The 12,379-nt window shown below is 37.3% G+C and overlaps 1 long non-coding RNA gene across 1 annotated transcript in view; it reads left to right on the forward strand.

Moving 5' to 3' along the window:
• Positions 1-257: 257 nt before the first annotated feature.
• The window catches only part of LOC129048662 (uncharacterized), a 33,672-nt gene continuing 21,550 nt past the window's right edge, over positions 258-12,379 (forward strand). Inside the window, exons 1-2 of the long non-coding RNA XR_008511187.2 lie at positions 258-437; positions 7,259-7,409. This is a non-coding gene — a long non-coding RNA (uncharacterized LOC129048662). The remainder of the gene's footprint in view (positions 438-7,258; positions 7,410-12,379) is intronic.

Consider the following 12,379-nt stretch of genomic DNA (forward strand, 5'->3'; position numbering starts at 1 on the left):
CCGGCCACCATGCCTGGCTAATTTTTGTATTTTTAGTAGAGACAGAGTTTCACCATGGTGGCCAGACTAGTCTTGAACTCCTGACCTCGTGATCCACCTGCCTCAGCCTCCCAAAGTGCTGGATTACAGGCATAAGCCATAGTTCCAGGCCCCATTCACATGTTTATGTTCTAAGCCCCCATGTGACTGTATTTGGAGATAGGACCTATAAAGAAGTAATGACATTAAGTGAGGTCATAAAGGCAAGGCCTTAATCCAATTGGATTAGTGTTCCTGTAAGAAGAGGAAGAGAGACCAGAATACTCTTTACCAACTGAGGACACAGAAGGCAGCTGTTTGTAAGCCAGGAAGAGAGCCCTAACCAGAATCTGAACCTTGACAGAACTTTGTCCAGCTCTATAAGGCTCATTTACGGCTTTGCTTCTAAATAACAGCAAGTATGTGTTTGACTAGCCTCCATCCATCATTTTATTGTAATTCCAAACAACCACTCTGAACTTTGGGCAGTAGTTTGCAGGCTGGCAACAGTCTTAAGGCAAAAATGACTTCAGCTGATGTGGGTCAGAGTGATTGTCAGGAAGGTGAGCTCCTGCTTATCTTTAATTTCTAATCACAACAGAAGGAGAATTTGAGAACTTTGTCATAAGCATATTTGAAAAGAGGAGTTGATTACCCAGGCTTGAAGAGCACAGAGTCAAAGAAAAATCAAAAACAAGATACAGAGTTAAATAAAGTCAACTGATCAACAGTAAACACACTTATCTTTATTCCATGCAAACTCTGGGGTGGCAAATCAGATGGTATTTTAAGTTGCTTTTGTAAACTAGAATAACATTTTAAGCCGATGAGGTAATTATATAATACGTACAGCATATTAGTTAGAATGTTTTCAGTTGCAAGTAACCTGAAGACCAAGTTCAAATTCGCTTAAACAATAAAGTAAATTTGCTTGTTCATGTAGCTGGAAATTACAGAGTTAAGGTAAGCTTAATTGTCATTTTGATCCAATTATGTCATGCCAATTTTTTTATTTTCCTCTGTTCTACTTTATTAGTGGAATCTTATTTTGGGGCTTGCTCTTCATTTGGTTCCGCATGGATTCTCTCAGTTTTGCTGTCCTAATATAGAGAGCAAGCTTCTGTTTTCCACTTTACAAACTTCAACTGCATGTTTTTTCCTACTCTTTATTGTCTATTATTGTTTGCCCATTTCCTATTTTTTATTTATCCATTGGAGTGAATTGAAAGGACATACTTATTTTAAATCCATTTAAAAGACCCCAAAGTATTAGTGAAAATTTAGTAAAATAAAATTTAACATCAGTAAAATAAAGCATAATGTCTAAATCAGTTTCAGAAGGACACCTTCTTCCCACATATTGTGTATATCACAATTTCAAGAAAATATATCTTACCGGTAAAAGTCACACTTTTCAACTTGGTTAAATCTGGGTAATTCTGGAGAAAAAAATAAAATTATATGGGTAGTTGCTTTAGAAAAAATATATAATAGTCTTTGTATGTTGGTCCAATTATTTTGATTCCTGTATTTTTTCAAGTTTCCATTAGCTCTCTTAGCTTTGTAGATTGACTAGATTGACTTTTCTTTAACTTATTGATTTCCAGATTCTTTAAAATAAAAAAAATAAGAAAAATTAAAAACAAAATTCTGGAATAAAAAAGTTGTCTCAGAGGATAGGAGGATAACCCAATTATAATTATCTTTGGCAATTTTTATGAAAAACTATTTTAAATACATTTTAAGCTCAAAGTTAGTACCAAAAGTGCTAGAGGAGGGGAGCAGGAAGACTGAATTCTACATATACATTTATCTTTTGTTAACAAATATTAAATGTGCACTACTTTGAAGTAAATATGCAGTTTAATTTTAGGAAATAATTAGTTCTTTTCCTAACCCTTTTACAAATGTGCTGTCATTATCTGCATTTTTAGAATTTCAATTTTTATTGTATGTGAATCATTTTATCTCATAACAAACAGATCAATTTTCCTGGAGCAATGAATTATAACCTGTATTGAGTAAATATGGTTAAAAGCATGCTCACTTTTATTTTTTATTATTAGATTTCTAACTTCAATTTTATAGTAGCTATGATTATGTATGTCTTTGGAAATGAACTTAGTGAGAACAGGCCATTCTAAAGAGAAAAATACTTTCCGAAATTTTGGAGAACTTGGAAGAGTTCTTACCTTTTGTCTGAAGTGTTTCACATTCATATGGAGGAATTCTATTATGTTCTCAAACGCCCGCAGTGAAATGGCAAATGCACTCCAGCTCACAATTTGGGGAGCTAATAATATGCCTCATTAGAACTAAAAGTGCTGCAAAAGAGCTAACTTAGATAAGAAAGGATAATAATATTTCATAGATCTCAGATTCTTTTTGGCATGCTGATTAGGTATAGAGTATCCAAATCATAAGGAAAATATTTGAATCCTAGCAGACAGAATCCTAGTTATCTTTTACTAGCCATGAGAAACTGGTAATTTACTCAGCATACCAAATAAAGATGGCATGATTTACCTCATAAAGTTGTGATTAGGTTTAAGCACATTTAATCTCTCTATCTAAATATGTCTTCCCTGTTATATTTTAAGGGTGTCTCAAATGAAATAAAAGATAGTTATTGTTTATTTTGCTTTGTGTGACAAAAAATATAAGCATTAGAAAAGCATTCTCTAAGACACAGGAAATAAGACAACGTGACCATACCATGAGGAGTACCTACATTCCAGTTAACTAATTTCCATGGCACCTGAAAAATCAACTCAGTTTTATATGATTGAGCTCTAATTATTCAATGGGCATAGGTGAAGCTATGAGATATTTGAAAATGTTAAGAAAATCTTCTTTCTCTCAAGGAGCCAAGATTATGTTCTAGAAGCTATATGTCTACATAAATACTCAAATACCATGCTATAATAAATGCAAAGAGCTGGAAAAATTCAGCAATCTCAGCCCTACAGCTACAGGATATAAGGGTCTTTTTTAGGGTATACACAGAAGCTATCAGATCATTTATACAGTGATTGAGCTGGTTATTAGAATTGCTGAACTCGTTCTTTTCTGTCACCACTTTGTCCAGCAACATTAGGACAAACCAACCAACCAACTTCATTATATTCATTAGATTTCCAAAATTGTTCTTAAATATCATATATATGGTTACTCAGCTCTTTGCTTCCTGTAAGTGGTTTATTAGGAGAATCCAATAGAGCTATTTGTGTTTATCTATTTTTGAATCATGCCATAGACTATTATTGTTCCTTTTACTACTGGAAATAGAGTCATTAAGGTCTTTAAGTCTAATCAGATTAGAAAGACAATCCCAGAACCAATTTAGAAAACACATTCTTAAAATTTTGTTCCTTTAGAATCAATCTTGGTACTGAAATCTATATTAGTTAGTTTCTCCAGAGAAAAAGAAACAATAGGGAATATATATATTAAGGAATTGACTCACATATTATGGAGGCTGAGAAATCCAGACTCAGGAGGGTCAAAAATTATTTCCAGTCCAAGTTCAAAGACCTAAGAAGCAGGAGAGCCAATAGTGGAATTTGGATCCAAGTCTGAATCTGAAGACAGGAGAAGACTAACGTTGCAGCTTGAAGATCATCATGCAGAGAAAGATACAATTCTTTGTTATTCAGTTTTATTCTCTTGGGACTTTCAAACTATTGAATGTGGCCTGCCTATATTAGAGAGGACCTAATTCAAATACTAATCTCATTCAAAAAAAAAAAACACACACTGCAGACACACCCAGAAGTGTCTAATAAATATCTGATTATCCTGTGGTCCAGTAACATTGACACATAAAATTAATCACCACAAGAAAGATAAATTCTGGCTGAATGATTTTTTATTAAAGATTTTTAACAACACAAATAAGCAATTAATATATTTCTGTCCTTGAAACATGTATGCATTAAAGATGTTTTGGTTTCGTTTCTGTTTTTAATTTACAAGAGTATTAATATAGAAATGTCAGTGTGTACCTTGTTTTTGTGTGTTTGTTTGTTTTTTTAATCTTGTTCCTAGGGTGGAGTGTACCTTTTTGATAGCTGTAAAAGCTTCAATGTAACTTATTCTTTCAGGAGGATTTTTTATGGTCTGTTTGATTGCATTGCTTTTCAAAAAACAAAAAGGAAGATATTTTAAACAGTTTTTAAATTGAGCTATTTTTATTTGTGCATTTTTGAATATGTAATTATTTCCAAATACAAATTTTTAAAGCCAAGTCCCCATGTTGAAAGCAACCAATAGGAAGATAAAAGGAAATTAAAAACGTATTTTTAAGGACTCATCTAGACAACTTATTTAAAAGGCTTTTTTTCAAAACACAAAGGACAGACGTGTTTCAGAGGATCCTCAATTTTTGTTTCATTAATATTATAACAAATTATTAGCTAAATTGTGTTTTGAAGATATTTCAGGCTAAAGTTGAAGCTCTCAGCCTAACAGGAATGAAAAACTAATGCTTTATATTCAGAGAAGTTAAAACACTTCATTTTCCCTCAGAAATTCTAAGCAAGCTTCTCTTTGGAAACCAAAGTTGATCATTTTACATTTTCTGCAACATTAGTCTTTTTTTTTTTTTTTTTTTTTTTTTGAGATGGAGTCTCGCTCTGTCGCCCAGGCTGGAGTGCAGTGGCGTGATCTCGGCTCACTGCCTCCTGGGTTCACGCCATTCTCCTGCCTCAGCCTCCCAAGTAACTGGGACTACAGGCGCCCATCACCACGCCCGGCTAATTTTTTGCATTTTTAGTAGGGACGGGGTTTCACCGTGTTAGCCAGGATGGTCTTGATCTCTTGATCTCCTGATCTCGTGATCCGCTCGCCTCGGCCCCCCAAAGTGCTGGGATTACAGGTGTGAGCCACCGCGCCTGGCCTCTTTTTTTTAACTTTAGTTACAAACATCAAAAATCTAATCAATAGAGATGCCATTTTGCAACAAAATGTATACTCTTTCTATCTCTACATAGAAGTTCTAAAAAGTTAATTTTGAAGTTTTTTGCAAGATTAATAATTCATAAAGCTTAGAGTCATTTATGCAACAATAACAGAGAAAAAAACATCTTTCCCTTTCTTTAAGCTCCATCAAGATTACTCCTTACTTCAAGACCACCCCAACAAAGTAAGAATGCACCAAATGTGTTCTAACTTGCAATATGAATAACTACACTTCATAAGAATAATTCTAGTGTGACATTATATTTGCAGAAATTTAATAATTTAATCAATATTTAAGGTGTCATGATTTTTATTTCATTTCAGTGCTGAAATTATTTTTTAAAATAATATGTATTCAGTAAGAGATAAAAAGCAAACACTGCCATTCCTTTTGAATTTGAATAGACTTGATTTGCAGTTAGATGTTGAATTACTAATGCGGCAATGCCAGACAACATTAACAAATGCCTTTCCAGTAAGCAAGTATAAGAAAGTAACATTAATGCCAATGAAACTCACATAGCTGAATTAATTTTCTATTCTGATGGTTAAAATATTGGGCAGTCAAAAGTTGCCTTTGTGAAGATGTTCTATCTGCCTTGTTTTGCCATGACCAATTACAAGTGTTGTTTGCAGCTTCAATTTAAGGAACAGGTACCTATGGGAATTAATATGCAAATTGGTTAATCCAACCCATCTTTATCAAGTTGCAATAAAATTATGGTGGCATACACAACAGAAGACTCCTAATGCAAATATGGCCTTCTGTATTTCTCCACAGAAATGACATAATTATTATATCAGTAAGTGAAAACTAGGATAATAATTTTATCTCAATTTTTTGCAGATCGAATATTTTATTCTGCAGTTTCAAACAAGAAATTACACATTGTGCTCCAACTCCAACACCAAAGAATACCACTTCAAACAATAAAATATGCAATACCATAATTATAGAGAAGTGCTTGGACTATTCAGATCCACCAAGCCATGAAGCTAGTTGAGACTACTCTGCTATTAAATGACAGAATGTCTTTTGTTGTTGTTGTCTTTCTCCATGAGATAAGAGATTTGCCTTCCCTCAGTTCTAGGCTCTCGTCCTTATAGTCTCATGATCAGAAAATAAAGAGGGTTTTCTTTTTTTTTTTTCAACTCAACAAAAAATAATCCTAGGGAAGAATCCTGATTGGAATGGGTTGGAAGAGGTTTTGCTATTTCTTTGAGTAGAACTGCTCTCAGAGAAAAACAATAGCCAACTTAAAAGTTCTTCATACAATGCATGCTATATATTAAGTCAGTAACTGCTTAACGCATGTCAGAAAATGTAATTACTGATTCTCAGTTAAGGACAGGAGGAGTATAACCATATGTAGACCTGGCAATCTGACATCTTAGGTTTTAATTCCAATTATTTTGGAGATACGAACTTGGGTAAATTGCTTTGCAATTCAGAGCCTCAAATTTTGGTGGTAAAATCACCTTGATAGAGAACTCCTAACTCCCTGTTTTGTTTTTCATTTGTTTGTCTTTTGAATGAGACAAAAATTGCCTTTTGTGCATAGTATGAGGCCTGTCCATACTAGTCAGTAAATGCCTGTTCAATCCCCTTTTCCATTTATGAGTTTTGGGATATTAACACAATCCTTACCTTAGGAAAACATCAAAACTCTCTGTCTCACTTTCTTTACCATTGATATCCCTTCCTGACTGGACTGTGTTTTAGATAAAATGAAATTGTACATGTAATGGAACTTCAAGTAGTTAAAGGCCTTTTTCAGTTGCAAAGGCTTATTATAGTAGATATGATTCCAATTTTACTTTGTCACTGGAGACCTTTTAAAAAGCTAACAATAAGTTAATCAGCAATTGAGAACCAGAAACTAAAAAAATGCATTCCAGTATCATATAACTTGACACTATTCAAGTGTTTTCTGAGATTAATAGCAGATTTCAATGTCATTATATAAATTATGAGTGTTGTATACGTAGGTGGTTAATGTGATTGAGCCTATTTGTTATGGAATAAAAATGACTAGAAATAAGTATGATCATAGCAAAAGCCTGCAGATGCTACTTCTGCTGGAGTCTGAGAAAGCTTTCTCCAAAAATGAAGTGTGCTAAAAGGTTTTCAAGTGCAGCTGAGCTCTTTACCGATTTCATAGTTCTATTCACATGATAAATTCTTAATATCTTTTTTCATTTTATAGATATGTAAAACCAGGAGGAACTATTCTTCACAAATAATACTAATAAAGCCCTCTCCTCCCCGATTTTTTTAAAGGGCCTAGCTACTACAAGGAAGATTTTAGAAATGAATTATTTAACCAGGACCATGGGAGCACATAAGAATTTTATTAGCAGTGGGATTTAATTATAACCACAGGGACTTACGTCTTTAAGGCCTTCAAGAAAGAAACAAGACTGCAATTAAGGTAAAATAGTCAAAGCCATGCATTGGAATAAACTGTTTTTGAGCAAATCTATCTTTTATTCAAAGAATTCTCTATAAGAGGAAAAAAGGAAGCACAGTGATTGAAAACAGTAAATAATTTATTACATAAATGGAGATATTATAGAGGAAAAGTGATACTTGGCAGTGGAATTTTATGGACAGGCTAGTAAATCATGGCAGAAAAACAAGATAGCTTCTCTTTTTTGGAGTGATTAAAATTTTGTAAAACATTTTTTTTTTCAGGTTTGTATCTCTGTCACTGATTTGCTACCCAGATTTCACATATCATGGACTGCCCTTCTTTTATATATTTGTTAATTTGGCTATTTTATTTTATTTTATTATTATTTATACTTTAAGTTCTGGGAAACATGTGCAGAAAGTGCAGGTTTGTTACACAGGTATACATGTGCCATGGTGGTTTGCTGCACCTATCAACCCGTCATCTATATTAGGTGTTTCTCCTAATGCTGTTCCTCCCCTTGCTCCCCAACCCCCAATAGGCCCCAGTGTGTGATGTTCCCCTCCCTGTGCCCATATGTTCTCATTGTTCAACTCCCACTTATGAGTGAGAACATGCGGTGTTTGGTTTTCTATTCTTGTGTTAGTTTGCTGAGAATGATGGTTTCCAGCTTCATCCATGTACCCGCAAAAGACATGAACTCATTAAAAAGTCAGGAAACAACAAATGCTGGAGAGGATGTGGAGAAATAGGAACACTTTTACACTGTTGGTGGGAGTGTAAGTTAGTTCAACCACTGTGGAACGTAGTGTGGTGATTCCTCAAGGATCTACAGCTAGAAATACCATTTGACCCAGCAATCCCATTACTGGGTATATACCCAAAGGATTATAAATCATTCTACTATAAAGACACATGCACACGTGTGTTTATTGCAGCACTATTCATAATAGCAAAGACTTGGAACCAACCCAAATTCCCATCAATGATAGACTGGATAAAGAAAATGTGGCACATACAGGCTGGGCATGGTGGCTCACACCTGTAATCCCAGCACTTTGGGAGGCCTAGGTGGGTAGATCACGAGGTCAGGAGATCGAGACCATCCTGGCTAACATGGTGAAACCCCTTCTCTACTAAAAATACAAAAAATTACCCAGGCATGGCGGCGTGAGCCTGTAGTCCCAGCTACTCAGGAGGCTGAGGCAGGAGAATTGCGTGAACCTGGGAGGCTGAGCTTGCTGTGAGCCAAGATTGCGCCACTGCACTCCAGCCTGGGAGACAGAGTGAGACCCAGTCTCAAAAAGAAAAAAAAAAAAAAAAAAAAAAGGAAAGAAAGAAAATGTGGCACATATATACCATGGAATACTATGCAGAGATTTCATTATTTTTTTAACATGCTTAATTCACTTTATTTTTCTTGTATAAAAATCCTATGTCATAGCCACAGCTAGAGCCTGAGTCCTCTCCACAGAGAGACCCTGGCGTGGGTCTTGACAAGATGATCAATGAATTCCTGATAGGGAGACTTGGTGAATACACTCTCCTTCCAGAGGCCAGGGACAGGTAGCTGTAAGTCTTGGAGACGGAATAAAAGGTGGCATTGGTGAAGTTGCCAAGGGTGGCAGTGCAACCCCTGGCTGAGCTGTATCAGTCATCAATACTGGCCATCAGCAGCAGCTTCTTGCGCAAAGTGGCTCAGACAATGTCAGTGCTGCTGGGTGCAGGGATGAGGCACACCAGCACAGAGCTGCCGTGGCCTGTCACCTTGCAAGTGACAGTGTGGGTTTTGCCAATCCTGTTCCTCCAGTAGCCTCTGTGCATGGGGACAGTGGAGAGCTTGGCCAGGATGTTGGCCTATCGGATGGCAGTGGCAACCTCCTTGGAGCATTTAACATCCAGACGGACATGGCCATTGTAGTCCCTGATGGCAGTAAACACCTTCAACCTGGTGCACTGGCCGGCGCAGGTCTGCTTCTGCACCAGCATAATCTTCAAAACTTCATCTTTGAGAGAGGCCCCCAGGAAAAGGTCAATGATCTCAGACTCCTTGATGGGCAGAGAGAAGAGGCAGATCTCCTCCAGGGATCTGATCTGCATGTCTTTGACCAGGTGGCCCAGCTTGACGACCAGCATCAACACCTTATCCTCAACCAGGCCTCCTTGAACTCCGGAGTTTTAGCCCCTGCCTCAGCCCCGACCACCGAGGCGACCCCAGCCCCAGATGCCACTGACAAAGCCTCAGGAGAAGCCACCACACTTCCCCATCCCAGGGCCCCCGGGGCCTCCAGGCTCTCCCATTGCACCAGTGTCATCCCGGCATTTGGTGTTTTCTCAGAGAAGCAATTTGGTTATTTTAAATGTCATATATTATACTTCAGCTTTTCTTTTTTGAAATTGACCTCTACTTAACATTTGTTTGAGAGTCTTTAGCCTTTATGCCATATCTGGTATTTTAAAAGTTATTACAGTTTTTTTTTTGTTTTTTTTTTTTTGAGACAGAGTCTTGCTCTGTCGCCCAGGCTGGAGTGCAGTGGCATGATCTCGGCTCACTGCAAGCTCCACCTCCCGGGTTCACACCATTCTCCTGCCTCAGCCTCCTGAGTAGCTGGGACTACAGGCAGCCACCACCATGCCTGGCTAATTTTTTGTATTTTTAGTAGAGACGGGGTTTCACCGTGTTAGCCAGGATGGTCTCAATCTCCTGACCTCGTGATCCGCCCACCTCGGCCTCCCAAAGTGCTGGGATTACAGGCGTGAGCCACTGCGCCCAGCCTACAATTACAGTATTTATATGATCTAAGATCATATATACAATGTATATACTCTAATAGGTATATATCTCTATATATCTACATATAATCTATATGTATATGATCTCTGGCTTTTTTGAGAGCTGAGATGGCATTTTATAACTTGTGGTTACATTACAGCATCTATCTTAATGACTATAGTGGAGATACTACTGGTAATGAAATGGCCTTGTTGTCTGGGGTGCCACCCAAAGTTCTTTGTCTCACTGCCGAAGAAATCAAGGACACAGACAAACCAAGGGTAAGATGAGAGCAGAAATTTAATAAGCGAAAGGAAGAGAGAAAGCTCTCTGCTACAGAGAGGCATCCCAAAAAAGGGTTGCCATTTTACAGTGAAGGGCAAGGGTTTTTATAAAGGAATTAGTAGGGAGTGATGATCCATTTACATAGGGTGGGAAAAACGGGTCAGAACTAGGTGTGTCATTTGCATAAGGTGCAAATCCCTTGCAGTCCCTACCATATCCATTTAGTGAGCATGCAGGCCCTTAGCCTAAGTTACTCCACGTTGCTTATCTCTTCCTACTGTGCATGAGTTAGGGGTGAATCCCTTCAAAGTGGACATGCCTGGCCCAGGGTATCTCTTCTTATCAGTGCTGCTGCAGGCAGCCCCCTGTGCAAGCTTTCTTATCTGAGTATATCTAAAAAATGGGAAGGAATATGCTCACTGAGCTCCTCCCCAACCCTGCCGTCCATATGTGAAACTTTATTGATTACTTGTGATGTGTTTTGTGTTGGACCTGGCTTCCTTTTCCATGTTTGCAGCTTGATCCTCTCAGGCTGCTCTTTTGTTAGAAAAGGAATTTTGCTGAGGACTCAGCCCTAGCTATCTACCTAGATAGTTTCTTCCTTTCTCCTTCTCTCTCAGCAGGTCTTTCTTCCTTGTATTTCACCTTCTGTCAATCTCCAGCGTGAGACCGTGGACTTAGATCCATGAGTAGAATTTAGCCAATGTATGCTTCTGAGCTGTAGGATATATTTTCCTCCTTGTAGATTTAGAAGGAGAGATACATGACCCAATTTCCAAAGACAAATGGGGCAAAATAAATCAAGAAAAGGTGCTGCTTGGTCAACCTTCTACATTCTAGACACCTATTCCAGGTTCTTCCTGAATCCAGAGATTTACATGCCCTTTGGTCTCATGAGGTTTACTCCATTTTCCATACATCATAGTTAAATTTGGTGTCTCTTATTTGTAATTAAAGATTCCTAACTAATATAATGGTTTGTATATTTAACTAAGCACTTATTAGAACTGTATGTTACCTCATTCCACATCTTCTCTTTTTTTCATCTTGATTTTCTTTCATTTCTGTTTTTCCTGCATCTGTCTCTGCATGTTGTTTTGGGGGGAAATAGAGTATCTGAGTTGTTTGGAACAAAATAAGGAGGTACTTTTGGATTATTTTCCCCATCTTTCTAATCTGAAGTATTTTTAGTATGTACAAATTAAGAGAATCCATTACATAAAAGCAGGTACAAATTAACATCTAATCACCATAAAATAAATTTTTGACCAGAGCCTTTAGGTTATAAAAGAATGAAAACGTTGGCAAATGCTTTTCATAAAAAAATGGTAAACTGGGCAAAGTTATCAAAACAATGATACTAGGACTTTGGGAAATGTACAGAGAAAAGCAATAAATTGAAAAATATTAATTTATGAGAGTCCCTGGGACCTGTGGCTGATCCTACCTTACTCCACCTCTGTTGAGGTAGTTCTACCAGGGTGTTCCTGGCTCTGTAAACCACTAGGTAGCCCAGGTAGCTCACCTAATTTGGAGAAGAGGGCAGAAAACTCAAGGTCACATACATTATTGGTAAAATAGCAAATTCTGTAGGAAACACACCAGGAAAATCTGCAGCTCTTCCAGCTTGAGATAGCTATTCCAGTAGGGGAAAGCAACTGATAGATGGACTAGCTAGAAATTTAAAAGTGGGATTCTGGATATGAAAGACAATTAGGGGAGGAGTGAAGGGGCGTTTGATAAGTTTATCACTTCACCCGGACTAACTGGGAGGTTGCAGGCTCATGCAGGAGAGACCAGAGGGGACCTGATAGAAAGTAAAAACTGGGATAGTTCCAAAACCTGCCTGAATTTTGAAGTGCACCCCAACATACATATGGCTGCTCTGGTAGAGAATAGAATTCTTGCTGGGTTATGGTGTTTCAGTGCA

This window comes from Pongo abelii, chromosome 9 (genome assembly GCF_028885655.2).
Source record: "Pongo abelii isolate AG06213 chromosome 9, NHGRI_mPonAbe1-v2.0_pri, whole genome shotgun sequence".
NCBI lineage: Eukaryota > Metazoa > Chordata > Mammalia > Primates > Hominidae > Pongo > Pongo abelii.